Source organism: Lactuca virosa, chromosome 8 (genome assembly GCF_052849685.1).
Source record: "Lactuca virosa cultivar CGN04683 chromosome 8, Lactuca_virosa_CGN04683_v6, whole genome shotgun sequence".
In the NCBI taxonomy this organism is placed as follows: Eukaryota; Viridiplantae; Streptophyta; class Magnoliopsida; order Asterales; family Asteraceae; genus Lactuca; species Lactuca virosa.
The window spans coordinates 315,205,928-315,233,192 of NC_136433.1; the positions used below are offsets into that span (position 1 = coordinate 315,205,928).

At 38.8% G+C, this 27,265-nt stretch overlaps 1 pseudogene; it reads left to right on the plus strand.

Annotated features, from left to right (window-relative positions):
* The first annotated feature begins 9,243 nt into the window (after positions 1-9,243).
* Positions 9,244-24,060, plus strand: LOC145131713 (uncharacterized; annotated as a pseudogene).
* The last annotated feature ends 3,205 nt before the right edge of the window (positions 24,061-27,265 follow it).

Sequence of the window (27,265 nt, forward strand, 5' to 3'; positions counted from 1 at the left end):
TTGATCCTCTTTCAAAATAACTTGTATTCTCAGGTCGACAGTAGACAGGTACCGATGACCAGACTTTTGAGAAGACAATGTACAGCCTAGACTCGTCATTATTTTGATTCTTTTGGTGTCTTATTTATACTACAGAACACATGTATAAAATTATTATATTAATGCAATGGATGATGTTGTTGCTTGTTTACTACTTTACATTGTAATGATACTGTACATGACGTCCTCCGCCCCCGAATGTTTCCGCCAATTCGGTTTGGGGGTGTGACAATAGTCACTTTCATCTTACACAAAGGTATGGAGTATTTTATATAAATTACATGTTATGTTTGCATATTATCTATATACTTGTTATCTATGCTGGATGAACACTATTATACATATTTTAAATGATTTAAACTGTATACGTATTTTATACCTATAAATTACAAGGGGTAAAGATGGGTAGATGAAATATGAGTTGGATGATGAAATGAAAGGTGAAATAGATCATGAGATGAGGGTGAGAGGTGAAAAATGATAGAAGCCTTTACCCAAGCTTTGGCCCCGTCATCTAGCAGAGTATGGATGACAACCACAGGCTATTATAGATAGTTTGGTAAAACACTAGCAGGCTCGCAACATGTAGGTGTTGTGAACGAGACGTTCACCCGGTGAACTCTAAAAACCCAATGACATGTATTACGAGTGGACTCTCGAAAATAATACTGTCAATAAACGAGATAAACCCTGGTGACTATGGACTTAGTGCCTGTTATATAAACCCTAGCGACTATGGACATAGTGCCTGTTATATAAACCCTGGCGACGATGGACTTCGTGCCTATTCCTTAGGACAATCCTTAGGAATAAATAATGAGGAGTAGATGATTCATATAGAAGATACTTAAGAATAAAGAAGATAGGGAGGATGGGTAAATGGGTTAATTGTTTAATGATGAAACATAATAACTATATAATTGTGGGTTGAAAACCCTATGTACTCACCAGGTTTCCCAACCTGACCCACTCAGTGTATTTGTATCACATGTGTCGATATGAAGCTACATTACACCTAGAGATTAAGGAGATGTAGATCACTAGTGTAAATGAATGTAACGTCTGTTTATGCTTATGCTTCTGTATTGACGATGACATCCCAAAATTTTAAAATGAATAAAATACATTTCTTAGGAAATGCTTTGATAACATATTAATCATGTTTTTTCAGGAACAAATTCCGCAACACTTTTCCTATAAGGTTACTCTGATTTTAAAATAATAAAATTTTTAAAATGACCGTAAATTCGGGGATGTCACACCCAACTTGCCCCTCTTCCTAAAGCGTATTACACCTTTCCAGGGTGATACCTTCAATAAAACCATATCTCCGACCTAGAACTACAAATCAGATCGACGTCTGTCAGCATAACTCTTCTGCCGAATCTGAGCTGTCTACAACCTCTGCCTGATCTGCTGGATGAACTCTATCGTCTGGAGAACTACCTCGATCCTTCCCACGGCCCTGTAACCGACCTCTCCCTAACATATTGGGGTACGATACTTCCTCCCATAAAGAAGATCAAACGACAACGCATCGATACTGGAGTGATAACTGTTGTTGTAAGAAAACTCAGCCAAAGGAAGGTAGGAATCCTAACTCCCACCGAAATCTATAACACATGCTCTCAACATATCCTCAAGCGTCTGAATGGTCCGCCCGCTCTAGCCACCAGTCTGCGGATGATAAGCAGTGCTAAAGCGCAACCTTATACCCAATTCCTCGTGGAACCTCCGCCAAAATCGAGAAGTGAACCGAACATCTCGATCGGATATCGCGCACATATACATTGGTCAATTTCTCGGACGACGAGCTCTCCCAAATAGCCAAAAAAGTGGGCACTATTGGCCAAACGGTCCACTATACCCCATATCGCATCGAATCCCTTAGCCTTCCTCGGTAACTTGGTGATGAAGTTTATGGTGAGTTGTTATAATTTCCATATGGAAAGCTCCAATAACTGAAGCTTGGCATGTGGCCTCTGATGTCCGGCCTTGACCATTCGACAAGTTAAGAACCTCTCAACGTACGAGTCTATCTCCCTCTTCATACACGACCACCAATAACTTAGTCGTAAATCCTGATACATCTTGGTGGCTCCAGGTTGTATCAAAAATCTGGACTTATGTGCATCCTCTAGCATAGTCTGTATGATCCCGCCAAAATCTGGTACCCAAACCCGACTGCACCAGGTCAATAACCCATAATTATCAGTAGAAAACCTATCGATCTCACCACTGCTTCGCTCCTGCTTCCAATTCTCCTTCTTGACTCCCTCGGACCGAGCCTCCCTAATCAAATCTAGAAGTGGCGAATCAATTGAAATCCTCATACATAAGCTCCCAACAAAAGAACTAGCCAACTTGCGGCTCAAGGAATCAGCGACCACATTCGCTTTCCCCAGGTGGTACAAAATCTCACAATCATAATCCTTGACCACGCCAAGCCGTCTACGTGGTCTCAAGTTCAGATTCGGCGGATCCATGAGATATCTCAAACTCTTGTGATCCGTGTAGATGGTACAACGGACCCCATACAAATAATGGGACCAAATCTTGAGGGTAAACACCACCACCCCCAACTCCAGATCATGCGTAGGATACCGCACCTTGTGCGGCTTTAGCTATCGAGAAGCATATATGATAACCCTCCCTCGCTGCATAAGAACTTCCTCCAGACCGGTGATGGATGCATCATAGTATACAACAAAATCCTCAACACCCTTAGGTAGGGTCAACACTGGGGCCTCACATAACTTGTATCTCAGTGTTTCTAATGCAACTTGCTGCTCAGGCCCCCACAGGAAATCCAAACCCTTCCTCATCCAAGGATTGAGGGGTACAACAACCTTGGAGAAATCCTAAATGAATCTCCAATAATACCCTGGTAAACACGGAAAACTCCTGATATCCAAGGGAGACTTCAGGACCCCCCACTGTATAACAGCCTCAATTTTGGTCGGGTTAACCAAAATCCCATTTTGGTTAACAAGGTGTCCCACAAAGTGGACCTCCCGTAACCAAAACTCACACTTCGAGAACTTGGCATACAATCGTTCCTGCCTCAAAACCCCCAGAAGCTCTCGAAGGTGCTCTTCATGTTGTTCCTTGGTCTTGGAATAGACCAGAATATCATCAATAAAAATGATGACTGATCGATCGAGCATCGACATGCATACCCGATTCATCAAATCCATAAATGCTGCAGGTGCATTGGTGAGCCCAAACGACATCATCACGAATTTGTAATGACCATAACGAGTCTGAAACGTTGTCTTCTCCGCATCCTCCTCTCTAACCCTCATCTGATGATACCCCAACCACAAATCGATATTGGAAAACCAAGATGCACCATGCAGATGGTCAAAAAGATCATCAATCTGTGGAAGTCGCTAACGGTTCTTCACCGTTAACTTGTTTAACTCCTGGTAATCAATACAAATGCGGTGAGACCCATCCTTCTTATTCAAAAACAAGATCGACGCTCCCCAAGGAGAACTGATCAGTCTGATAAAATGCTTGCCCAACAGCTCCTAAAGACGAGAGGATAACTCCTACATCTATGGTGGTGCTAAGTGGTATGACGCCTTAGCAACCGGGGCTGCACCGGGAAACCAAATCAATCCTAAACTCAACCTACCTCTCAGGAGGCATACCGGGTAATTCCTCCATAAACACATCTAGGAACTCTCTAAATACAGGCACATTCGAAAATGAAACCTCCTTCCTGACCCACGTGGCAACCACATACAGAAGGTAAGCCATACACCCACGTTGCACATACTGCCGAGTCTGGCAGCAGAACAAAAGGCTGATCTAACCCTGGTACCCTGATAGATTCCATTTTATGCATCTTTTAGGGTAGTTTTTATTGCATTTAGCATCATATTTTCCACATTTTCATGTCATTAGCTAAAATAATGTTCAACTCACGTCATTCATTAGAATCCTCGTATTGCTCATGTTTTTATGTTACTTTGAGATAATTCGAGTGGAGCAGTACTTTGGAAGCAGCTTTGAATGCGTTTAATGGAGCACTGAAGTCTAAATGGAGCTTGAAACTTATGAAGGATTATGAGGAATGCTTGGGATGTTTTGGCCAAGAAACATTCGACCGAATTGATCATACGAAGATAGATTGCTACATTCTAAAGCCAAAAGGATGTTCTGACAGCTTTGACCCCATCAGTATTTTGACCATATCTCGTGACTCGTAACTCCGATTAATGAGATTCAATATGTTTCAGAAACTAGACAAAATTTCGGACGAATTTCGTGTTTGTGGAAAAAGGAGAAGAAGCAAAATTTTGATTGCATAAACAATTCGCAGTTCAAAAAGTCCGAAAATCAGAAAAATAAAAATTCGAGCAGAACTCAAAAAAATTCGATCATGTGACCCAAAAATTCAATCAAATTTTTGGGTTTCTTAATCCCGAAGACTCTGTCTTGTTTATATAGGACGCCTCTCTGATCAGATTGAAGGTTGGACTATTCCTGAAGCTCCAGACGACGAAAAAGACAATTTCTGAGACAATTTCTCTCCAATTTCTGAAGATCTGAATCCTATATTTAGTTAGCAAGATTAGTCGGTTAGTGTATCTTTTTATTAGTTTAGTTTCATTTTTAGTCATATCTGGCTAAACCCTATTTTTCAGTTCTGCATATACTAGCACTTTTCATGCGATCAGTTATTAAATCTGATTTTCTTTGCGCCGACAACACTAGTCACTCTTCAAAATCACTTCAAAATTAGGTATCTTTAATGTTATTTGAACAACTTCTTTGTATTTGTGAATTACGATTGTGCTTTTATTATACTTTGAAAGCTTATTTAAGTTTGGAACTAATTTAAATGGTGTAATCTTTAGTTATTATATTTACTTTTTTATTTTAAATGGGTTAACCCAGGTTTAACCCATTTATTTAATAGGTTGGGTTGGAAATTACATAAACGGGTCAACTCGGTGACAGCCCATTTATCTGAAAGGTTTGGTTGGGTTGGAAATATCCACCCATTTAAATAAAAAGGTTGGGTTGGGTTGAAATATTCAACCCAATTAATAAATGGGTTGAAGCCCGAACCCAACCCAGGTCGACTCATTGTTAGCTCTAGTCTATGTAGTGATTTCATTGGAGCTTCCTTAGTGTGAAATCTGATCATGTGGAAAAAAAGAGTGAAGTATTTTTAGTTAAGTTTTTAAGTTTCCTTTAATTTATTTCAATTTTTATTCTAAATTCTTTTTATGTCATCTACATATTTCCATTTTTTATAATGTTTAATCTTTTTATTAGTTGAGGGCAAGTAAGGTTCAAGCTTGGGGATATTTGACAGATGCCATTTTATGCATCTTTTAGGATAGTTTTTATTAGCATTTAACATCTTTTCCACATTTTCATATCATTAGCTTATCATGTCATTCGTTAGAATTCCCGTACTGCTCATGTTTTTATGTTGTTTTTAGATAATTCGAGTGGAGCAGTACTTTGGAAGCAACTTTGGATGCGTTTAATGGAGTATTGAAGTATAAATGGAGATTGGAACTTATGAAGGATTATGAGGAATGCTTGGAAGATGTTTTGGTCAAGAAACATTCGACCGAATTGATCATACGAAGATAGATTGCTACATTCTAAAGCCAAAAGCATGTTGTTGGCAGCTTTGACCCCCTGTCAGTACTTTGACCATATCTCATGAATCGTAACTCCGATTGACGAGATTCAAAATGTTCCGATAATTAGACAAAATTTCCACATTTGTCACACCCCAAAACCGGAACGGCGGAAACGCTCTGGGGTGGAGGACGTCATGTTTAGTATCACAAGACATGCATCATAGTAATCAAAGTAATGAACAACCATTTCATTAGAAAGAAAGTGTTTACAAGGTATGTGTTCACAAAACATAGAATACCTAAGCAAATAATAAAACAAGACTTGAAGCTATACTGCTCCATCTTCTGAATCCCAGTGCGAGTATCTGTCTACTAGGCTCCTGAGAATACAAGTTATTTGAAAGAGTTGATCAGCAATTAAGCTGGTGAGAGCATAAGATTTTAGTGATGTAGTAAGTTGTAAAATGTTGTGGTAAAATGATGTTCAACTGTAGTTGAAAAATGTAGTAAGTTGTAAGCTCTTTTTAGAAAAGTTCGCCTGTTCCTCTTAGAAAATCCTATATTTCCTACTTTGATGAAAGATACGTAAAAATGATTCTACAATCCCTTCTATGAGTACTAAATGGATACAAGTGATATAAAACTCAGAGTAAACAAACAATCGACTGTGCGCATCTGCCCTAAGCTTACAACCAAACAAGGAACAGTAAATAAGGCGGATAGCACACATCCCATTGTTTGTTAGATCATTGTTGTATATAACCCTGGTGTGTTCACTTGTTACTCATGGAGTTAATTGTAATGGTTTCTTTATATTTAATGAAAAGATTCTTTTAAGAAAAACCCTTATTTCTTATAATAAAATGGTGACCACATTGATTACTCCTATACTCACTTAGTTTATACTGGCTATATATGATCTAATATCGATTAGATAGTTAATTGGGCGGATCTGCCCTAAGCCCACAACCAAACAAGGAACAGGAAGTAAAGCGGAAAGCACACATCCAACTACCTATTGGGTATCAATGATATATAACCATGCTGTATAAACTAAAGTATTATAGATATAATCACCTAAGGTCCTTTAAGTTTATCCTGGTTTAATAAAATGGATTAAAACCCTTTACTAGTAAGTTTCTACTTTTGTATACCCAAAGTTCTGATTTGGAAAGTGTGTTCTGTACTAGAAAACTATACATTGACTCTGTGTCCTATGACTTGACCCATACCTGGTACCCTTATGATGAGTCAATGTATACTGGACATATATATCTAGAATCGAATAGATAATAGACTGGGTGAATCTGTTCCAAGCCCACAACCAAACAAGGAACATGAAATGAAGCGGAGAGCACACATCCTATTACCTGTCGGATCCTATTGATATATATGTATCCTTTGATGTATACATTAAGGAATCATAAGGTTAGCATTATGGTCCTTTCTACTAAACGTAGCCTTCTACCAAGGCATCAAATGTTATGTGTATTTGTTTCTTGTATTAGTGTGTATTTTCCCGCGTGACACTCTCATTAACTAAATATAGATTATACATTAATGAATATATGAGAAGTTCACAAAGTAAGTGTAATAGGGAAAATAATATTTTTCCTCAGCAGTGACACTGCTGGCTATAAAGAAATAAAATACAGACTCCAGGTAGTATTAAATGGACAATACACCTCGGGGAGTCTTAAGTAGTCTTTAATCCCAAGTTGGTAAATTAAAGGTTTAAATGTGAACTCGTATGTAACTAGGAAGATATTTTATTATATTTTATCACCTTGTGTCTGCTAACCCAGATACGTGTAATCATACTAAAATTAACGCAAACTCGGATAGATATATTATTATATTTTATCACCTCGTGTCTGCTAACCCAGATACGTGTAATCGTACTAAAGTTAACGCAAACTCGGAAAGATATATTATTATATTTTATCACCTCGTGTCTGCTAACCTAGATACGTGTAATCGTACTAAAGTTAACGCAAACTCGGAAAGATATATTATTATGTTTTATCACCTCGTGTCTGCTAACCCAGATACGTGTAATCACACTAAAGTTAACGCAAACTCGGCAAGATGTATTAACGTGATTTTTCCCGGTGCTTAGTATGGTGTGTTCCTCCATGTACTTATTATAGTATGTTCCTCTATGTACGTGTTATAGTATGTTGTGAACCCTTAAACTATACCTATTATAGTTTACTTGTAATGTAATTGAATTGTTGTTGAAAATACTCGTTTTACTACTAAGTTATGCTTGTACTTTAAAACGGAGTTTTGTTAGACTATAAAGTAACATAACTTGAAAGAGCTTTTGAAAAGTTTTGATCACTTATAAAAGGCATAAGTAATAATTTGAAAGATGTTTATAACAAACATATACACAATTATCATTGTGTTCAACTTGTATTCCCCCCCTTAAAACATTTAAAACAGTTTAAAAGATTGATTACGGGGTATGAACTCACCTGATGTGGGTGATTCAACTAATATGCGCGTAAGGATGAGGAGTTCCACGAATGACGTCCCGAGACACAACAAGTCCTAAATGGCATACATTGGCATATATTGACATAAATATAGTGCTTGGAAGCAACCAAATGCAAGGAAACACCTCACGGGACTAGGAAACACTTTGACCAAGTGTTGGAATCACATGTGATTCATCTAAAGGGTGTTTAAGGCCATGGTTTGGTGTTTACGGCCAAGGGAGTTTATGGCTGTAAACTCATGGTCAAAGATGCATATAAGGGTGTTTGAAGGCTAGGGAAGCTTGAGGGAATTTTGCTCTACATAAGGATGAGAAAGACCTACTCAATGGAGAGTGTTGAGGTGTCTACGTGATCCATGCATGGATTATGAAAGCCCAAAAGGTGATGGATTAGTGATTACTAGTGGGCTAGAAGGTGGCTTGGGCTCAATGGTTGGGTTATGCATGGTAACCCACAAATTGAATTAGGGTTGCATGAAGGCTAGGGCAACATTTTTAAGGATTCATAAGTGCTAAAAACATTACTTTTTGCTTCATAAAGCCTCCTAGCCGTTTTTATCACTCTTTGGTGGATTATTGTTGCACTTTAATGCTTCTTATGGCTCCTTAATGCTTCATATGGCTCCTTAATGAAGCATAGACGTTTTTTTTCATTCTCAAGTGTCTTGGACGTTTTTTTTTGTGTTATTTATAGAGTTTCCTTAAATTTCATTTACTAGTTTTAATGAATAATTGGTTGGTTGGCTTGTAACCACCAAGTTTGTAATAAAGGCTTCATATAAAGCCAAGTTTATGCATGGGAAAGATAAGGCACGAATTTTAATCAAAGAACCCTTATTTTTCACTTTGAATTATTGTCATAGTTCACAAATTATCATCTTTTGGACGTGATCCTTGAGTTGATCGAATTCAAACTAATAGGTCTTAGTTTGTCTTCAGATTTACAAGCTATAGGTCTAGTTTGTTTATCAAATCTATCCTTTTCATTCCATATATTTGTGGTTGTTATTCTAGCTTAATTTACCTAAACACTACCCCACTCACTAAATCAAGCCCATACATGCATCATAAGTGGTATCAGAGCGCAGAATGGACTTTGATGATCCGGAGTTCCTACAAAATCTTCGTGAAGCATTAAGAAACATCCAAGAAGGTGGAAATCGAAGGCAACCCCGCCGTGGTGAACATAGGGTTGTGGAAGAATTCAAGGTGTCTGACTTACCTGAATTTGTTGGTGGAACTGATCCTGAACGCTACTTGGAGTGGGAAAGGAAGATTGAAAGAATTGTCGAGTTCAAAGAAGTGGATGACGAAAAAAGCTGCAAGTATGCCATTCTCAAGCTAAGTGGTGGTGCTTCATTGTGGTTTGAAGGGCTTAAGGCCAAGAGAACCCGTGAAGGCAAAGAAAAAATTTGTTCTTGGCTTTCTCTAAAACGAAAGCTAAGAAAGAGATATGTTCCTTCTACTCATAGAATTGCCACTTACAAGAAGATTGTTGATTTGAGGCAAGGAAAAATGAGTGTTGGAGAATACATTGATGAATTTGAGAAGTTGTCCTTGATGGGGGATATTGAAGAAATTGAAGAACAAAAAATGACTCGTTTTCTAAAAGGGTTGAACTACAACATTGCCAATGTTGTGGAGTTGTATCCTTATGCTGATTTTGGAACTCTTTGTGGTTTGTGTTTGAAGTTGGAGGGGCAAGCCAAAGCACGTTTTGGTGGGAGTTCAAGTTCAAGTCTTGAAAGTCCTAAGTCAAAGTCGTGGTCCAAGCCCGAGTCTAGCAATAGATAAAATTCTGTTTCTACTCCTTCTGGTTCTAGTAGTGTTCCCGTTGTTTCTACTCCTTCTGGTTCTAGTAGTGTTCCCGTTGCTCCTAAACTTACTAGTGGTACCAAAGAAACTAGTTTGGCGAAAATTAGATGTTTCAAGTGTCAAGGTTTTGGTCATTACCAAAATGCTTGTCCAAACAAAAGGGTGGTGACTTTAAGGGAGGCCATTGAATGTCGTGAAGAGTTGGAGGAAGAAGAGAGGTTGGCGGGTATTTTTCATGATATACAAAAAGAAGAGGAAGAAGAGGAGGAGGTAGAGTATGAAGCACCGGTGTATGATACAGTTTTGGTGCTTAGAACCCTTAAAACTCAAGGGGTTCAAACTGTGGCTGATATGGATCAACGAGACCAATTGTTTCACACCAAATGTTTGGTTAGAGACAAGTGGTGTAGTTTGATTATTGATAGTGGAAGTTGTACTAATGTTGCTTCTAATGAAATGGTGACCAAATTGGGTTTGTCTACTACAAACCATCCAAAACCATATGTTCTTCATTGGTTGGATGATGGAAGCAAAATAAAGGTGACAAAACAGGTTAGAGTTGGTGTAACTATGGGGTCTTATGAAGATGAAGTGTTGTGTGATGTTATTCCTATGGATGCATGTCATATTTTGTTGGGGCGTCCTTGGCAATTTGATAGGGACGTGTTACATAGAGGGAGGAGCAATGAATATGAGTTGAAACACAATAATAAAAAAATTGTGTTAAAACCCATGTCCCCAACGGCGATAAGGTCCATGAATTCTAAACAAGTAAAAAAACCTAATCTTTCTGTGTTTGCTAGTGAAAGGGAGGTGGAGCAAGTTCTTGACAAAGGTGATGTGATTTACATGCTTGTGGCCAAAGAGCATGCAAAGATGGAGAAGATCATGCATGGAGAAAACGCTATTGCTGATTTGCTTTTGGAGTTTCAAGATGTGTTTCCAACCGAATTACCACTGGGTTTGCCTCCAATCTGTGGTATTGAACACCAAATTGACCTTATTCCGGGTGCTCCTTTGCCTAATAAAGCTGCCTATAGATGTAATCCGGAGGTGACAAAAGAGTTGCAAAAACAAATTGATGAACTCATGAAAATGGGTTATGTTCGTGAAAGCCTAAGTCCTTGTGTTGTTCCAGTTTTGTTGGTTCCAAAAAAGATGGTTCTTGGAGGATGTACGTTGATAGTAGGGCTGTTAATAACATCACCATAAAATACCGATTTCCTATTCCTAGAGTTGATGATTTGCTAGACGAGTTGCATGGTTCTATTGTGTTCTCAAAAATTGATATGAGAAGTGGTTACCATCAAATTCGTATGCGTGAAGGGGATGAATGGAAAACAGCCTTTAAAACTAAACATGGCTTGTATGAATGGACCGTGATGCCTTTTGGTCTAACTAATGCACCTAGCACTTTCATGCGACTAATGAATGAAGTGTTAAAATCTTTTTTGGGCAGGTTTGTGGTGGTGTACCTTGATGATATCTTGGTATATAGCAAGAGCTTGGAGGATCATTTGGTGCACTTAAAACAGGTTTTCGAGATGCTTAGAGCTCAAAAACTTCATTGGAAGCAAGAAAAATGTTCGTTTTTGGTGGAAGAAGTGGCATTTTTGGGTTTTGTGGTGTCAAGAAATGGCGTGTCCGTGGACCCATCCAAAACTGAAGCAATCAAGTCATGGCCTATTCCTACTAGCATTTCTGAAGTTAGATCATTTCATGGTCTTGCTTCTTTCTATAGAAGATTTGTTCGTGATTTTAGCACCATTGCAAGTCCCATAACAGGTTGTTTGAAGAAAGGAGTCTTTGCATGGGGAAAAGAAGCTCAAAAGGCGTTTGAGAAACTCAAGGCATTGTTGTGTGATGCTCCTATTTTGGCTCTTCCAGATTTTTCTCAACCATTTGAAGTGGAGTGTGATGCAAGTGGAGTTGGTATTGGGGCTGTTTTGATCCAATCCAAACGTCCTATTGCTTATTTTTCTGAAAAGTTGGGTGGTGCTCGTTTGAATTATTGCACTTATGATAAGGAGTTTTATGCTATTGTTCGTGCTTTAGATCATTGGAGTCATTATTTGCGTGCAAATCATTTTATTTTGCATTCTGATCATGAATCCTTGAAGTACATCAATGGGCAACAAAAGTTGAGCACACGACATGCAAAGTGGGCGGAGTTCTTGCAATCCTTTCATTTTTCATGCAAATACAAGGATGGAAAAAGCAATGTAGTGGCTGATGCACTCTCGAGGCGTTACTCATTGTTGGTGACTTTGGATGTTCGTTTCTTGGGATTTGAAACTCTAAAGGACCATTATCAATCTGATATGGACTTTGCAGATATGTTTTTGAAATGTGCAGGTGGTCCTAATGGTGAATTTGTGATTCAAGATGGCTTTCTATTTAAAGGCAATCGCCTTTGTGTCCCAAAACATGTAATACGGGAATTGCTGATTCGTGAAGCTCATGGCGGTGGTTTGGCTGGTCATTTTGGCATTACCAAAACTTTGGAGGTGCTTAAAGAACATTTCTTTTGGCCAAAAATGTTGGGGGATGTAACCAACATAGTGGGCAAGTGTGTTACATGTCACATGGTGAAAACAACTTTCAAGCATGGTGTTTACACTCCTTTGCCGGTTCCTATTCGTCCTTGGGAAGATGTGTCCATGGATTTCATTATGGCTTTGCCTAGAACTCAAAGGGGGAAGGATTCCATTATGGTGGTGGTGGATAGGTTTTCAAAAATGGCTCACTTTGTGCCATGACATAAAACCAATGATGCATCTAATGTGGCTGATTTGTACTTTAAAGAGGTGGTTCGTTTGCATGGTATTCCTAAAACAATTGTTTCTGATAGGGATTCCAAGTTTCTAAGTTACTTTTGGAACACTTTATGGAGGAAAGTGGGTATTAAGTTACTTTTTAGTACATCCCATCATCCACAAACGGATGGACAAACAGAGGTGACTAATAGAACTTTGGGTACTTTGTTGAGAGGGTTGGTTAGCAAAACTCAAAAAGATTGGGACATCAAACTTGCACATGCTGAATTTGCCTATAATCGTTCTCCTACTTATGCAACAGGTCATTCTCCTTTTGAAGTAGTGTATGGTGTGAATCCTTACATGCCTTTGGATTTGATTCCATTGCCAAAGGATGAATTGGTTCACAAGGATGCTAATGACAAGTTGAAGGCCATGATGAAACTACACCAACAAGTTCGTGAGAAGATTGAAACGGTGAATGAGTTGTACAAACAGAAGTCAAACAAGCATAGGAAACCACGTGTCTTTCAAGATGGTGACTTGGTGTGGGTGCATATGAGGAAAGAACGTTTTCCTAACAAAAGGAAAAACAAGTTAATGCCAAGAGACGAAGGTCCTTATAAAGTGGTGTCACGTGTCAATGATAATGCTTATAAGGTAGATTTGGGAGGAGACCATGGAGTGCATGCTACCTTTAATGTGGGAGATCTTTCACCTTATCTTGATGATGATGGACTTGATGAATTGAGGTCAATTCCTTTCAAAGGGGGAGGGGATGATCCATGCATGGATTATGAAAGCCCAAAAGGTGATGGATTAGTGATTACTAGTGGGCTAGAAGGTGGCTTGGGCTCAATGGTTGGGTTATGCATGGTAACCCACAAATTGAATTAGGGTTGCATGAAGGCTAGGGCAACATTTTTAAGGATTCATAAGTGCTAAAAACGTTACTTTTTGCTTCATAAAGCCTCCTAGCCGTTTTTATCACTCTTTGGTGGATTATTGTTGCACTTTAATGCTTCTTATGGCTCCTTAATGCTTCATATGGCTCCTTAATGAAGCATAGACGTTTTTTTTTCATTCTCAAGTGTCTTGGACGTTTTTTTTGTGTTATTTCAAGAGTTTCCTTAAATTTCATTTACTAGTTTTAATGAATAATTGGTTGGTTGGCTTGTAACCACCAAGTTTGTAATAAAGGCTTCATATAAAGCCAAGTTTATGCATGGGAAAGATAAGGCACGAATTTTAATCAAAGAACCCTTATTTTTCACTTTGAATTATTGTCATAGTTCACAAATTATCATCTTTTGGACGTGATCCTTGAGTTGATCGAATTCAAACTAATAGGTCTTAGTTTGTCTTCAGATTTACAAGCTATAGGTCTAGTTTGTTTATCAAATCTATCCTTTTCATTCCATATATTTGTGGTTGTTATTCTAGCTTAATTTACCTAAACACTACCCCACTCACTAAATCAAGCCCATACACGCATCATTACGGCCAAGGGTGTTCACTCTTGGGCCGTAAACTCTGTAAATGGTCACCTTTAGGGTCTTAAAGGTAAGGAGTCTCAAGGGTTCAAGTGTTCTAAGGTTTAGCAAGGGTCTAGAAGTGTTTAAGGTCCAAGACTTGACCATAAATGGAGTTTACGGCCAAGGGTGTTTACTCTTGGGCCGTAAACTCTCTAATGATGGGTTGGGTGATGATTCAAGGTCTTACAAAGCACAAGGGAGTGTTCTAGCCTCAAATCCAAGCCTTAGGAAGAGTTTATGGCCAAAATGGCACCTTTATAGGGGTTTACGGCCTTGGGAGATGGCTTGGCCGTAAACTCCTTTTGGTCTTGTGTTCTTGATGTTTTCAAGGCTCTAAGCATGAGTCTTAACTAGATAACAAGTATAGGGAAGAGTACTTACGATGTAGAGGCTTGAAATGGTCGATTTTGGCCAAGAACACTAGTGTGTGTTCTTGGTGAAACTTGAAGATCTAAGAAAAGTTGATTTCCATGGATGAAATCAAAGAGTGTAACTAGGAGATGAAGTGTAACAACAAATCAAGGAAAGAACACTTACGTTTTTGATGATCTAAGATGATGAATTCGATGATACTTGAGAGGATTTGGAGTGTTCTTGAGGTTGGAATGTGAGAAATGGCTGGAAATGATCAAGGACCACATATATACACTTGAGTTTACGGCCACATGAGTTTACGGCCGTAAACTCATTGGCATGGTGGCCGTGAACTCCTTATAATGAGGTTAATGCTTGATTTGCTGCACAGTGTCTCTAGCAGGTACTTCCCAACACTTATTCCTTAAGTGTACTAGGCTAAAACTCCTTCGGATGACCTTTAACTAGGCTAGAAGTCATTACTCTTGAGTCTGACACTCAGTTGAGTTGACTGACTGAGCTTAAAAAGCAAAAACATTTCAGGTTGTCACATCATCCCCCCGTTAGATGGAATTTCGTCCCGAAATTAACTTACTTACAGTACTACTGGGGTTGCGCTCCTCGGATTTGCAGAATACCAACTCGTAGACCTGGCAACTTTGCCCTGGTGTTCATGATAGGATTCATACTCGGTCCATCTATCATTACCTCGTGTATACAAGTCGTATATAATTAGGATTAGTAAGACGGTCGGATGTGCGACTCTGCCCCAGGTCCACAACCAAACAAGGAACAGGAGATAGGGCGGAAACATACACACTAAATCTGCATAATCATAAATATATACCACCCTCGCGTATACACTGAATAGTGCTAGGTGGGCTGTATTCATCCTTAGCCTCTGTGCTTGAACTTGGTCTGCTGGACGACTGGTATTTCGTGACGGTCTACGGACATCTATCGGTAAGGCTTCAGAGATCAAAGTACCCTTCACACGAGTACTTCGGGGTTTAGAATACGAAAGATAAAACTGAGGTTTAGGTCGGACTGTCGATACGAATGACGAAGGTTTCGAGAACTTGACGGTCGAGGCGATAGAAACATATGAACTTAGTATGGTGAGGACCACGCCAATTCATGACGAATGGTAGTAACGGACCCTTTACTGAACAAGGTTTTGGCCGATTTGGAAGGAACGTCTGTTATACGATGATGTATCCCTAGTGTGTTCGACAATGTACTCCTAGTGTGCTCGACTATGTACTCTTAGCGCGTTCGATAGTGTACTCTTACTGTGTTCAATAGTGTACACTTAGTGCGTTCGAAAATGTACTTCTAGTGTGTTCGAAAATGTACTCTTTGTAAATGTTCTAGTGCTTTCTGTTTTCCCCTAGATGTTAACACTTTTACGTATCGTACCGCAATGAGCGAGTACATACAAATGAAAGTGCTTTGATAACTGGTGATGATAATTTATATCATGATCCTCCTCGGTACCACCACCATCGCCTGTCATATACAAGTTATGAATATTTAAGGTGAATAAGACGGTCGACTGAGTAACTCTACCTCAAATCCACAACCAAACAAGGAACAGGAATTAAGGCGGAATTACTCACTCTAAGTCTGCAACATCTTAGTTATGCACAACCCTGATGTATATGTTCAGCCATCGTAGCTTCTCTAAACGGATCCTTTAGTTCTCTTGAATACTGTGATCTATTTCAATATGAGAGTTATTATGATTACTTTTAAAGTTTTCCCCAAGTTTTAATCTTATATAAATATAAATTAATTTTCAAAGTAATTACTAGGTCGAAAACGTATCGCTGCTCGAAGGCGACTCCGAGGTCGATTCCCCTGCGGTGATCATCAGAATTCGTCCATCCGCTCCTGAGTTCTTTGTTATCGGGCAGTCCTCCTGGTAGTGTCCAGTCTCACCACAGCCATAGCAGGCTTGGTTTCTTCAACTCCGGGGACTTGGGAGATCGGTTGAGTCGGTGCCCTGCAGAAACGGACTGTGTGTCCTTTTTCTATGGCAGTTCAGACATTGCTTTTTCCGGCATACTCCGGTGTGGTGATAGTTGCACTTTCCACACTTCGGGAGGGTTCCAGCATATCGACTGGCAAGTGCTGGAGCAGCAGGTGTTGTAGCGGCGTACATAGTACTCGCTTGTTGCTCTTGCGGGGTATCCTGTGTTGTTTGCTTCTTCTTCCTATCGTTCCCCGACTTCTGTCTATAGTCCTCTTCCCTCGATGGCTCGGGAATCGGGACTTCTACGCCATGATGGACTTCATGGTTGATGAGTAGCTGGGCCAAGCGTTTGGCACTATCGAATGTGGCTGGTTTAGAAGACAACACATTTCCTTGGGTCGGGGCAGTCAGACCCCAGATGTACCTTTCTATCTTCTTGCTCTCCGGGGTAACCATCCCAGGGCATAGTGCTGCCAAGTCGCTAAACCTGTCAGTGTAGGCTACTATGTCTGAGCCAACCATCTTGAGCTCCCATAGCTCGTGTTCCAGCTTTTGTACTTCACCCCTTGAGCAGTACTCTCTCATCATCATTTCCTTCAACTTTTCCCAGCCCATAGAGTTTGCCACTAATAAAGTCAGTGACTTAACATGGCCATTCTACCATGTTAAGGCTCTGCCGAAGAAGGTGCAGGCAGCAAAATTCACTTTGCTCCCTTCGGGGCACGAACAGATCTCGAAAATCGACTCTGTTCTCTCGAACCATTGCATCATAGCAATGACTCCTCCATTTCCATTGAAGGATTCGGGTTTGCAGCTCATGAAGTCCTTATACTTAAATTCCCACGGGTATTCGTGGGTATCTCCGTGGTTGTTTAGGTGAGCACCGCTACCAGATCCACTGATACCACTTGCGCGAATTTGGGTTAGAGCGGCTATCATTGCTGCTGTTACCGCTGCCTAAAAAGCAGCTAGGTCGAACTGTGGCGGGGGTAGTGGTGGTTGAGTTGGAGTTATCGGAATAGTGCGTCTGTTCGATTTGCGAGGAGGAATCTTTGCTAAAAGAATACAAAGATAAGATGGAATAAGTCTATAGCAGTGGACAAAAGCCAAAAGCTGCAAAGACAAGGTTATCCCATATCTGAGTGTATCGGGTCCTGACTTCCACAGGGTTCTAGAAACAATTCATAAAAGAATCTATACCAAATAAACTCTATGAATTTGAAATGGCTATCCTCGAACGAATATCTGTTACCTGAATAACTGTTACCAACTGCATGTAAGAAAAATAATCCTAACACATAATGTGAGCAGTGCTTCCACTCGCTCATTAATGTTAACAAGATTATTATTTATTAATGTGTCGTGTAAGACGTTTTGGTTACTTCGGTTGATCCCTCTTCGAAAACTTCTCATGAACTTGCTCTCGTTCCTCCTGAACTCTTATGTTGTCTACTATGAGGAAGTGGTTACATCTATCTGAGTTCGTCGCGCGAGAATAGATGTGACTAAAGAATCTATGAGATTTAACGTAACTTTATGGGGTGATCCTTACAGAGTCCTCCTATAATTGCACAATGTATACAAGTTGTATATTAAATAGACCTTTGAATAAGTGATCCTACTCCAAAACCACAACCAAACAAGGAACAGGTAGTGGAGTGTAGATCACAAATTCTAAGTCTATAAAATCTCAATTATATATAACCTTGGAAGTATACATTGCAAGATTATAGACTTATCCGTAAGGGTCTTTTAAGTTATCATATAAGTTATTTGTATAGTGCCTAAAATACTCCTATAGTATTTTTAATGTAATGTACTTAGTATGTTTCAAACTTGTTATCGCGTTATAGTATCATAGAATACTCCTATAGTATTCTAACTCTAATGTACTTGATCTAGTATTCTCTTGACTGGCGTTAGGTAAGTTTTAAGACTGTTGCAACACCACATCACTCCCAAACACATGTCAGTCACATCTCGAATGAATATAGTTGATCAGGCTATATTGATCCTAGCTATGATTACATAACTGTTTAGGTTTGACGACAGTGTTCAACCTTTAAATACTTTAGTTCTGTTCTTCTTGTGATACTTGGTCTAATATGTACATGTATAAGCAAGTAGGTATATTTTTATAACTTATCGTTATACTCTTAAACTATACCATTATCCAGAGCACTTAAGCCCCATTGTATTTATAGTTGTATATCTTTTATCGGTTGATATACTTAGTTCACTATAAACAATGCTCTGATACCAATCTGTCACACCCCAAAACCGGAACGGCGGAAACGCTCTGGGCTGGAGGACGTCATGTTTAGTATCACAAGACATGCATCATAGTAAGCAAAGTAATGAACAACCATTTCATTAGAAAGAAAGTGTTTACAAGGTATGTGTTCACAAAACATAGAATACCTAAGCAAATAATAAAACAAGACTTGAAGCTATACTGCTCCATCTTCTGAATCCCAATGCGAGTACCTGTCTACTAGGCTCCTGAGAATACAAGTTATTTGAAAGAGTTGATCAGCAATTAAGCTGGTGAGAGCATAAGATTTTAGTGATGTAGTAAGTTGTAAAATGTTGTGGTAAAATGCTGTTGAAACTGTAGTTGAAAAATGTAGTAAGTTGTAAGCTCTTTTTAGAAAAGTTCGCCTGTTCCTCTTAGAAAATCCTATATTTCCCACTTTGATGAAAGATACGTAAAAATGATTCTACAATCCCTTCTATGAGTACTAAATGGATACAAGTGATATAAAACTCAGAGTAAACAAACAATCGACTGTGCGCATCTGCCCTAAGCTTACAACCAAACAAGGAACAGTAAGTAAGGCGGATAGCACACATCCCATTGTTTGTTAGATCATTGTTGTATATAACCCTGGTGTGTTCACTTGTTAATCATGGAGTTAATTGTAATGGTTTCTTTATATTTAATGAAAAGATTCTTTAAGAAAAACCCTTATTTCTTATAATAAAATGGTGACCACATTGATTACTCCTATAATCACTTAGTTTATACTGGCTATATATGATCTAATATCGATTAGATAGTTAATTGGGCGGATCTGCCCTAAGCCCACAACCAAACAAGGAACAGGAAGTAAGGCTGAAAACACACATCCAACTACCTATTGGGTATCAATGATATATAACCATGTTGTATAAACTAAAGTATTATAGAGATAACCTAAGGTCCTTTAAGTTTATCCTGGTTTAATAAAATGGATTAAAACCCTTTACTAGTAAGTTTCTACTTTTGTATACCCAAAGTTCTGATTTGGAAAGTGTGTTCTGTACTAGCAAACTATGCATTGACTCTGTGTCCTATGACTTGACCCATACCTGGTACCCTTATGATGACTCAATGTATACTGGACATATATATCTAGAATCGAATAGATAATAGACTGGGTGAATCTGTTCCAAGCCCACAACCAAACAAGGAACAGGAAATGAAGCGGAGAGCACACATCCTATTACCTGTCGGATCGTATTGATATATATGTATCCTTTGATGTATATATATTAAGGAATCATAAGGTTAGCATTATGGTCCTTTCTACTAAACGTAGCCTTCTACCAAGGCATCAAATTTTATGTGTATTTGTTTCCTGTATTAGTGTGTATTTTCCCGCGTGACACTCTCATTAACTAAATATAGATTATACATTAATGAATATGTGAGAAGTTCACAAAGTAAGTGTAATAGGGAAAATAATATTTTTCCTCAGCAGTGACATTGCTGGCTATAAAGAAATAAAATACAGACTCCAGGTAGTATTAAATGGACAATACACCTCGGGGAGTCTTAAGTAATAAAATACAGACTCCAGGTAGTATTAAATGGACAATACACCTCGGGGAGTCTTAAGTAGTCTTTAATCCCAAGTTGGTAAATTAAAGGTTTAAATGTGAACTCGTATGTAACTAGGAAGATATTTTATTATATTTTATCACCTTGTGTCTGCTAACCCAGATACGTGTAATCATACTAAAGTTAACGCAAACTCGAATAGATATATTATTATATTTATCACCTCGTGTCTGCTAACCCAGATACGTGTAATCGTACTAAAGTTAACGCAAACTCGGAAAGATATATTATTATATTTTATCACCTCGTGTCTGCTAACCTAGATACGTGTAATCGTACTAAAGTTAACGCAAACTCGGAAAGATCTATTATTATGTTTTATCACCTCGTGTCTGCTAACCCAGATACGTGTAATCGCACTAAAGTTAACGCAAACTCGGCAAGATATATTAACGTGATTTTTCCCGGTGCTTAGTATGGTGTGTTCCTCCATGTACTTATTATAGTATGTTCCTCTATGTACGTGTTATAATATGTTGTGAACCCTTAAGCTATACCTATTATAGTTTACTAGTAATGTAATTGAACTGTTGTTGAAAATACTCGTTTTACTACTAAGTTATGCTTGTACTTTAAAACGGAGTTTTGTTAGACTATAAAGTAACATAACTTGAAAGAGCTTTTGAAAAGTTTTGATCACTTATAAAAGGCATAAGTAATAATTTGAAAGATGTTTATAACAAACATATACACAATTATCATTGTGTTCAACTTGTATTACCCCCCTTAAAACATTTAAAACAGTTTAAAAGATTGATTACGAGGTATGAACTCACCTGATGTGGGTGATTCAACTAATATGCACGTAAGGATGAGGAGTTCCACGAATGACGTCCCGAGACACAACAAGTCCTAAATGGCATACATTGGCATATATTGACATAAATATAGTGCTTGGAAGCAACCAAATGCAAGGAAACACCTCACGGGACTAGGAAACACTTTGACCAAGTGTTGAAATCACATGTGATTTATCTAAAGGGTGTTTAAGGCCATGGTTTGGTGTTTACAGCCATGTGCTCACAGCCAAGGGAGTTTACGGCCGTGAACTCATGGTCAAAGATGCATATGAGGGTGTTTGAAGGCTAGGGAAGCTTGAGGGAATTTTGCTCTACACAAGGATGAGAAAGACCCACTCAATGGAGAGTGTTGAGGTGTTTACGGCCAAGGGTGTTCACTTTTGGGCCGTAAACTCTCTAAATGGTCACCTTTAGGGTCTTAAAGGTAAGGAGTCTCAAGGGTTCAAGTGTTCTAAGGTTTAGCAAGGGTCTAGAAGTGTTTAAGGTCCAAGACTTGACCATAAATGGAGTTTACGGCCAAAGGTGTTTACTCTTGGGCCGTAAACTCTCTAATGATTGGTTGGGTGATGATTCAAGGTCTTACAAAGCACAAGGGAGTGTTCTAGCCTCAAATCCAAGCCTTAGGAAGAGTTTATGGCCAAAATGGCACCTTTATAGGGGTTTACGGCCTTGGGAGATGGCTTGGCCGTAAACTCCTTTTGGTCTTGTGTTCTTGATGTTTTCAAGGCTCTAAGCATGAGTCTTAACTAGATAACAAGTATAGGGAAGAGTACTTACGATGTAGAGGCTTGAAATGGTCGATTTTGGCCAAGAACACTAGTGTATGTTCTTGGTGTTCTTGGTGAAACTTGAAGATCTAAGAAAAGTTGATTTCCATGGATGAAATCAAAGAGTGTAAGTAGGAGATGAAGTGTAACAACAAATCAAGGAAAGAACACTTACGTTTTTGATGATCTAAGATGATGAACTCGATGATACTTGAGAGGATTTGGAGTTTTCTTGAGGTTGGAATGTGAGAAATGGCTGGAAATGATCACGACCACATATATACACTTGAGTTTACGGCCACATGAGTTTACGGCTGTAAACTCATTGGCATGGTGGCCGTGAACTTCTTATAATGAGGTTAATGCTTGATTTGTTGCACAGTGTCTCTAGCAGGAACTTCCCAACACTTATTCCTTAAGTGTACTAGGCTAAAACTCCTTAGCATGACCTTTAACCAGGCTAGAACTCATTACTCTTGAGTCTGACACTCAGTTGAGTTGACTAACTGAGCTTAAAAAGCAAAAAAATTTCGAGTTGTCACAACATTTTCCACCCTTTCATGTCATTAGCTTATCATGTCATTCGTTAGAATTCCCTGAGCTTGGGGATATTTGATAGATGCCATTTTATGCATCTTTTAGGATAGTTTTTATTAGCATTTAGCATCATATTTTCCACATTTTCATGTCATTAGCTTAACATGTCATTCGTTAGAATTCTCGTACCGCTCATGTTTTTATGTTGCTTTTAGATAATTCGAGTGGAGCAGTAGTTTGGAAGAAACTTTGGATGCGTTTAATAGAGAATTGAAGTATAAATGGAGATTGGAACTTATGAAGGATTATGAGGATGCTTGGAAGATGTTTTGGTAAAGAAACATTCGACCGAATTGATCATACGAAGATAGATTGCTACATTCTAAAGCCAAAAGGATGTTGCTGGCAGCTTTGACCCCCTGTCAGTACTTTGACCATATCTCATGAATTGTAACTCCGATTGACGAGATTCAAAATGTTCCAGAAATTAGTCAAAATTTCGGACGACTTTTGTGTTTGTGAAAAAAGGAGAAAAACAAAAATTCGATCGAATAAACACTTCGTATTTCAGAAAGTCCAAAAATCAGAAAAATGAAAAATTCGACCAGAACTCAAAAAATTCGATCATGTGACCCAAAAATTCGATTGAATTTTTGGGTTTCTTACTACCGAAGACTCTGGATTGTATATATAGGACGCCTCTCTAATCAGATTGAAGGTTGGACGATTCCTGAAGCTCCAGACGACGAAAAAGACGATTTATGAGGCAATTTCTCTCCGATTTCAACAATTTCTGAAGATTTAAATTCTACATTTAGTTAGAAAGATTAACCAGTTAGTTTATCTTTTTATTAGTTTAGTTTCGTTTTTAGCCATGTCTGGCTAAACCCTAGTTTTCAGTTATGTATAGACTAGTACTTTTCATGTGATCAGTTATCAGATCTGATTTTCTTTTTGTGTTTCTATCTAGATTTTTCAGTTTTGAGCTTAATGAATGTTTGATTTTTAATTCTTGTTAGTTTGATATCCTAGCTAGGGTTTTATCTTTCTAGTTAACTAGTTAATAGAATTCATAATTGTTCTTGTCAAATGATAATAAGTAACAAGGATCAAATTGGTTCCGTGTTTGGGATTTAAGTCTGATATAAACTGAAAAATCATATCTTTACGCTTCCGAGCTTGTCAAAAGTATTGGGTATTGCAAGAATTTTATATAGATCATAAGCTGCTTTTCTGATTTAATTAAGTGCTTGTTTAATTGAATAGTAAAAAGTTAGGGTTAATTCAAAGAGCTTGTTTTGGTTAACTAATTTAGTTAAAATAGATTATACTAGAGCTTGTTAGTTTTTCTCAGCACCAGCTTAGATAGAATGTATTCTGAATAACCAGATCTGGGCCGATTGCATGATTAGGAAAGTCACAGCAGAGCTGAAATCATTTTTATTATTGATTTTCGTTTAATTTATTTTCTTTGTAGTTTTTAGTTTTTAGTTTAATCAAAATCCCCCTTTTATTATTTCTGTTTTATTGACTAGAATGTGCCTGATGCAAAAAGGCATTGACCGTTAGGCTGTGTCTTTAAGAATTCGACCCTTCTTCCATGTGCTATATTTTTAGTGCAACCAACAGAGAAATTTTATTTGCTTAATACACCCGCGACAGTGTGTTAACATACCCTTACCATTAATAACCAGTTCTCCCCAACTTGGGGTTCGAACTACAACCCGCTGCCACTCATAGTGAATCATTGCACCAAACCTCCTCAACCAGTCCATCTGTACTATAATAAACACATCCCCCATGGGAATAGGGATCAGATCAATCGGTTAAGACACCCTAAAAATCTCAAAAACACAACCCTAAAAAACGCTCATTGTAGAAACCCTATGCTTGTTGGCGATGGAAACTCACAACGGGCACTCCAACTCTCCAAGAGACATATCAAAACTTATACCGAAGGATTGAGACACAAAGGACCGACTCATACCCCAGTCAAAAAACACAAGAGCATGCAGGGAATTCACTAAGAAGGTACCTAGCATAATCATAAACATAAGCATACCATAAAATAATTTGACAAAATAATAAATGAAAACATACCAGTAACGACGTACGACGCCGCCCTGGTCGTCTCCTCTGCTGTGAGTTGGAACGCACGACCTCGAGCTCTCAGGTGCTCTGCCCTAACCTGACATCCATATGCGATCCGAAGGGTAGAAGTAGTTGGTACCTGCATGGGCCTGGCAGCAAGTAATGGACATTGGGCCATATGATGGCCCACCTGCTTAGAATGATAATAAATCCTGGTGCTCGGCGGCGGAGCCTGCTGGTAAAATTCCTTCACAAAGTGTCCCTCCCTTCCGCAATTGTGGCATGCTGTCGGTGATTGACACATCCCCTCATGAGCTCTCCACACTTACCACAAGTGCGGCCCCTCTGTCCCCCAGATCGTGTGTTATCAGACTTAAACCGCTTTGCTATAGGCTGTGACTGAACAGGAGCCTACCTACGCTCCCTCGTCTGATTCTCGATCTCAATCTCCCGCCTCCTCACGACATCCTGAAGCTCGACGAGGATACTTTAAGGTTGGGTATACAAAAACTATCGAATATCATTCTTGAGCATGCTCAAGTATCGCATCATTTAGGCGTGCTTCGAAGCAGCAAACTCAGGACAAAATAAAGCCCTCTCAGTGAACATCTTGGTGATCTCCATCATTGTCTCCGTCGTCTGTCTCAAATCCAGGTACTCCTGAGCTAATCTATCCTAATTTATAAGGGGAACATACCTCGTGTGGAACATCTCCTAGAACTGCTCCCAAGTAACAGCAGTCCTCTGCTCAGGAGTATAGGAACCGGTCACCATGTTCCACCAATCCTTCGTGCCCAGTCGAAGGAGTTTCAGGGCGGACCTAACCTTCCAGTCCTCTGGACAGGAGTAGGTGAAGAAACAACCATCCACATCCAAAATCCATCTCATAGCCATAATCGGTACTATAATGAACCTCCTCCTCGGCATCATGCATCAATCCTTTCAAATTCGTGAATTTTATTGGCATGATTATTGGCATCCAAGTGGGATTATTAGGAATTGTATCAATCGTAGAATGAGATTTGTTGAAGGATATAATGACCAATCCTTTGTTGATAATATAAGGGTTAATGGTGATATCAGTTAGCCTAATAATTTGGTTGTGATTGTATTGTTGGAGCAACCTATCTTCAAGGGTAATTTGAATTATTAGGATTGTATTCTTTGGAAGGATATTAAAGGTAATTTTAGGCCTTTTTCTTCTAAATTGGTTTGGGACACCATTCGTCCTCAAGATGATAATGTTTCATGGTGTAACACTATTTGGTATATGATGAGAATAAAACTCTAAAAATCGATAGATTCAAACAGGTAAACAGATTAAGAACAAAGAATGAATATCAAATGTGTCGTATGATTCAATATCATAACCTTAGAAGAGCTCGATTAAGAACTGCTACTGTAAAGGTATGTAGGGTTTTCAATGCAAAAGACGATTTTAAGATACGGTGCATGCATGCACCTTAAATAACTAAACCCTAATTAATAAATCATGGGTGGACAGGCCCAACCCAGATACAAAATAGACTAAACAAAAGCCCATAAAGTTGCAACACAAAATACCCAACAATCTCCCACTTTTCATCGATTGGGAGAAAGAACTTCATTGTTAAACGCACTTCAGAGTCTTGAATAGTTTGGGCATAACACTGAGAAGAGTGTTGTGAAAGGCAATGTACCAGCGAATCATGTCGGAATAACACTTCTTCGCAGCATCATTGTTTGCATTGCAACTGCTTGTGATGTCCAAAATGTAGTTCAAGCAAACTATAGAAAACATATGCTTATCTGGTAGTGCGAACATACATTTCTGAATGTCTCCTCTCTCTCTTCAACCTCTCTGAAACATAATTGTCCAGTTATTAGTTTTGATTTTCCTCATTTGCATCTTCTCAATATCACTTGTTGAGCCTTGGGGAAGGACTGTTGGTTTCTTTCGTAATACCGAAGTGATTTCAACATCAAACTTCGCAACTTCATATATATACGAAACCAACATCCTTTTGATGTGAGTAACAACATGTTCGTATTTCTTCTCATTTTGCCTCAAAAAATGCAGAAGGATGATCCAATCATAAGGATGTAAGCATGGTAAGTCTGCAACAGAGAATTCAAACACTGAATTCGCAGAACCTCGAGTGGTTTTGAATTTAATATTAATGAAACTCTCGGTTTGAATACCAAGAACTTTGACGACATTTATCTTCTGCGAACTCCAGGTCTGGAACTGAGGTTTGCTATACTTCAAGTAAAAAGTCATCAGTGACTTAGCAACATTTTCATCAGCATCTGGAGCGTTCGCAATAACCTCAAAACAATGAAATAGGAATGATTTCGGTGTGATGGGGAAATAGAGTTGCAAATCAAGAGTGTTCTCCAGTTCAAATGAAGTAATTGGCTCCAACCAGTGAAGGCTTGGATTATCCACTGCTTCGTTCAAAATTCACTCCATGGACCAAGGAGGATATAACAGTTTCTTTGCAGCTAAAGCAGTATGAGCCTCACGTCCAACCTTCTCTTTTTCTTCTGCTTCTGTCTCAATGCGCATATTTTCATCTATAACTGCATCACAAGCCTTGCAGTTTAGTTTCTCGTTTT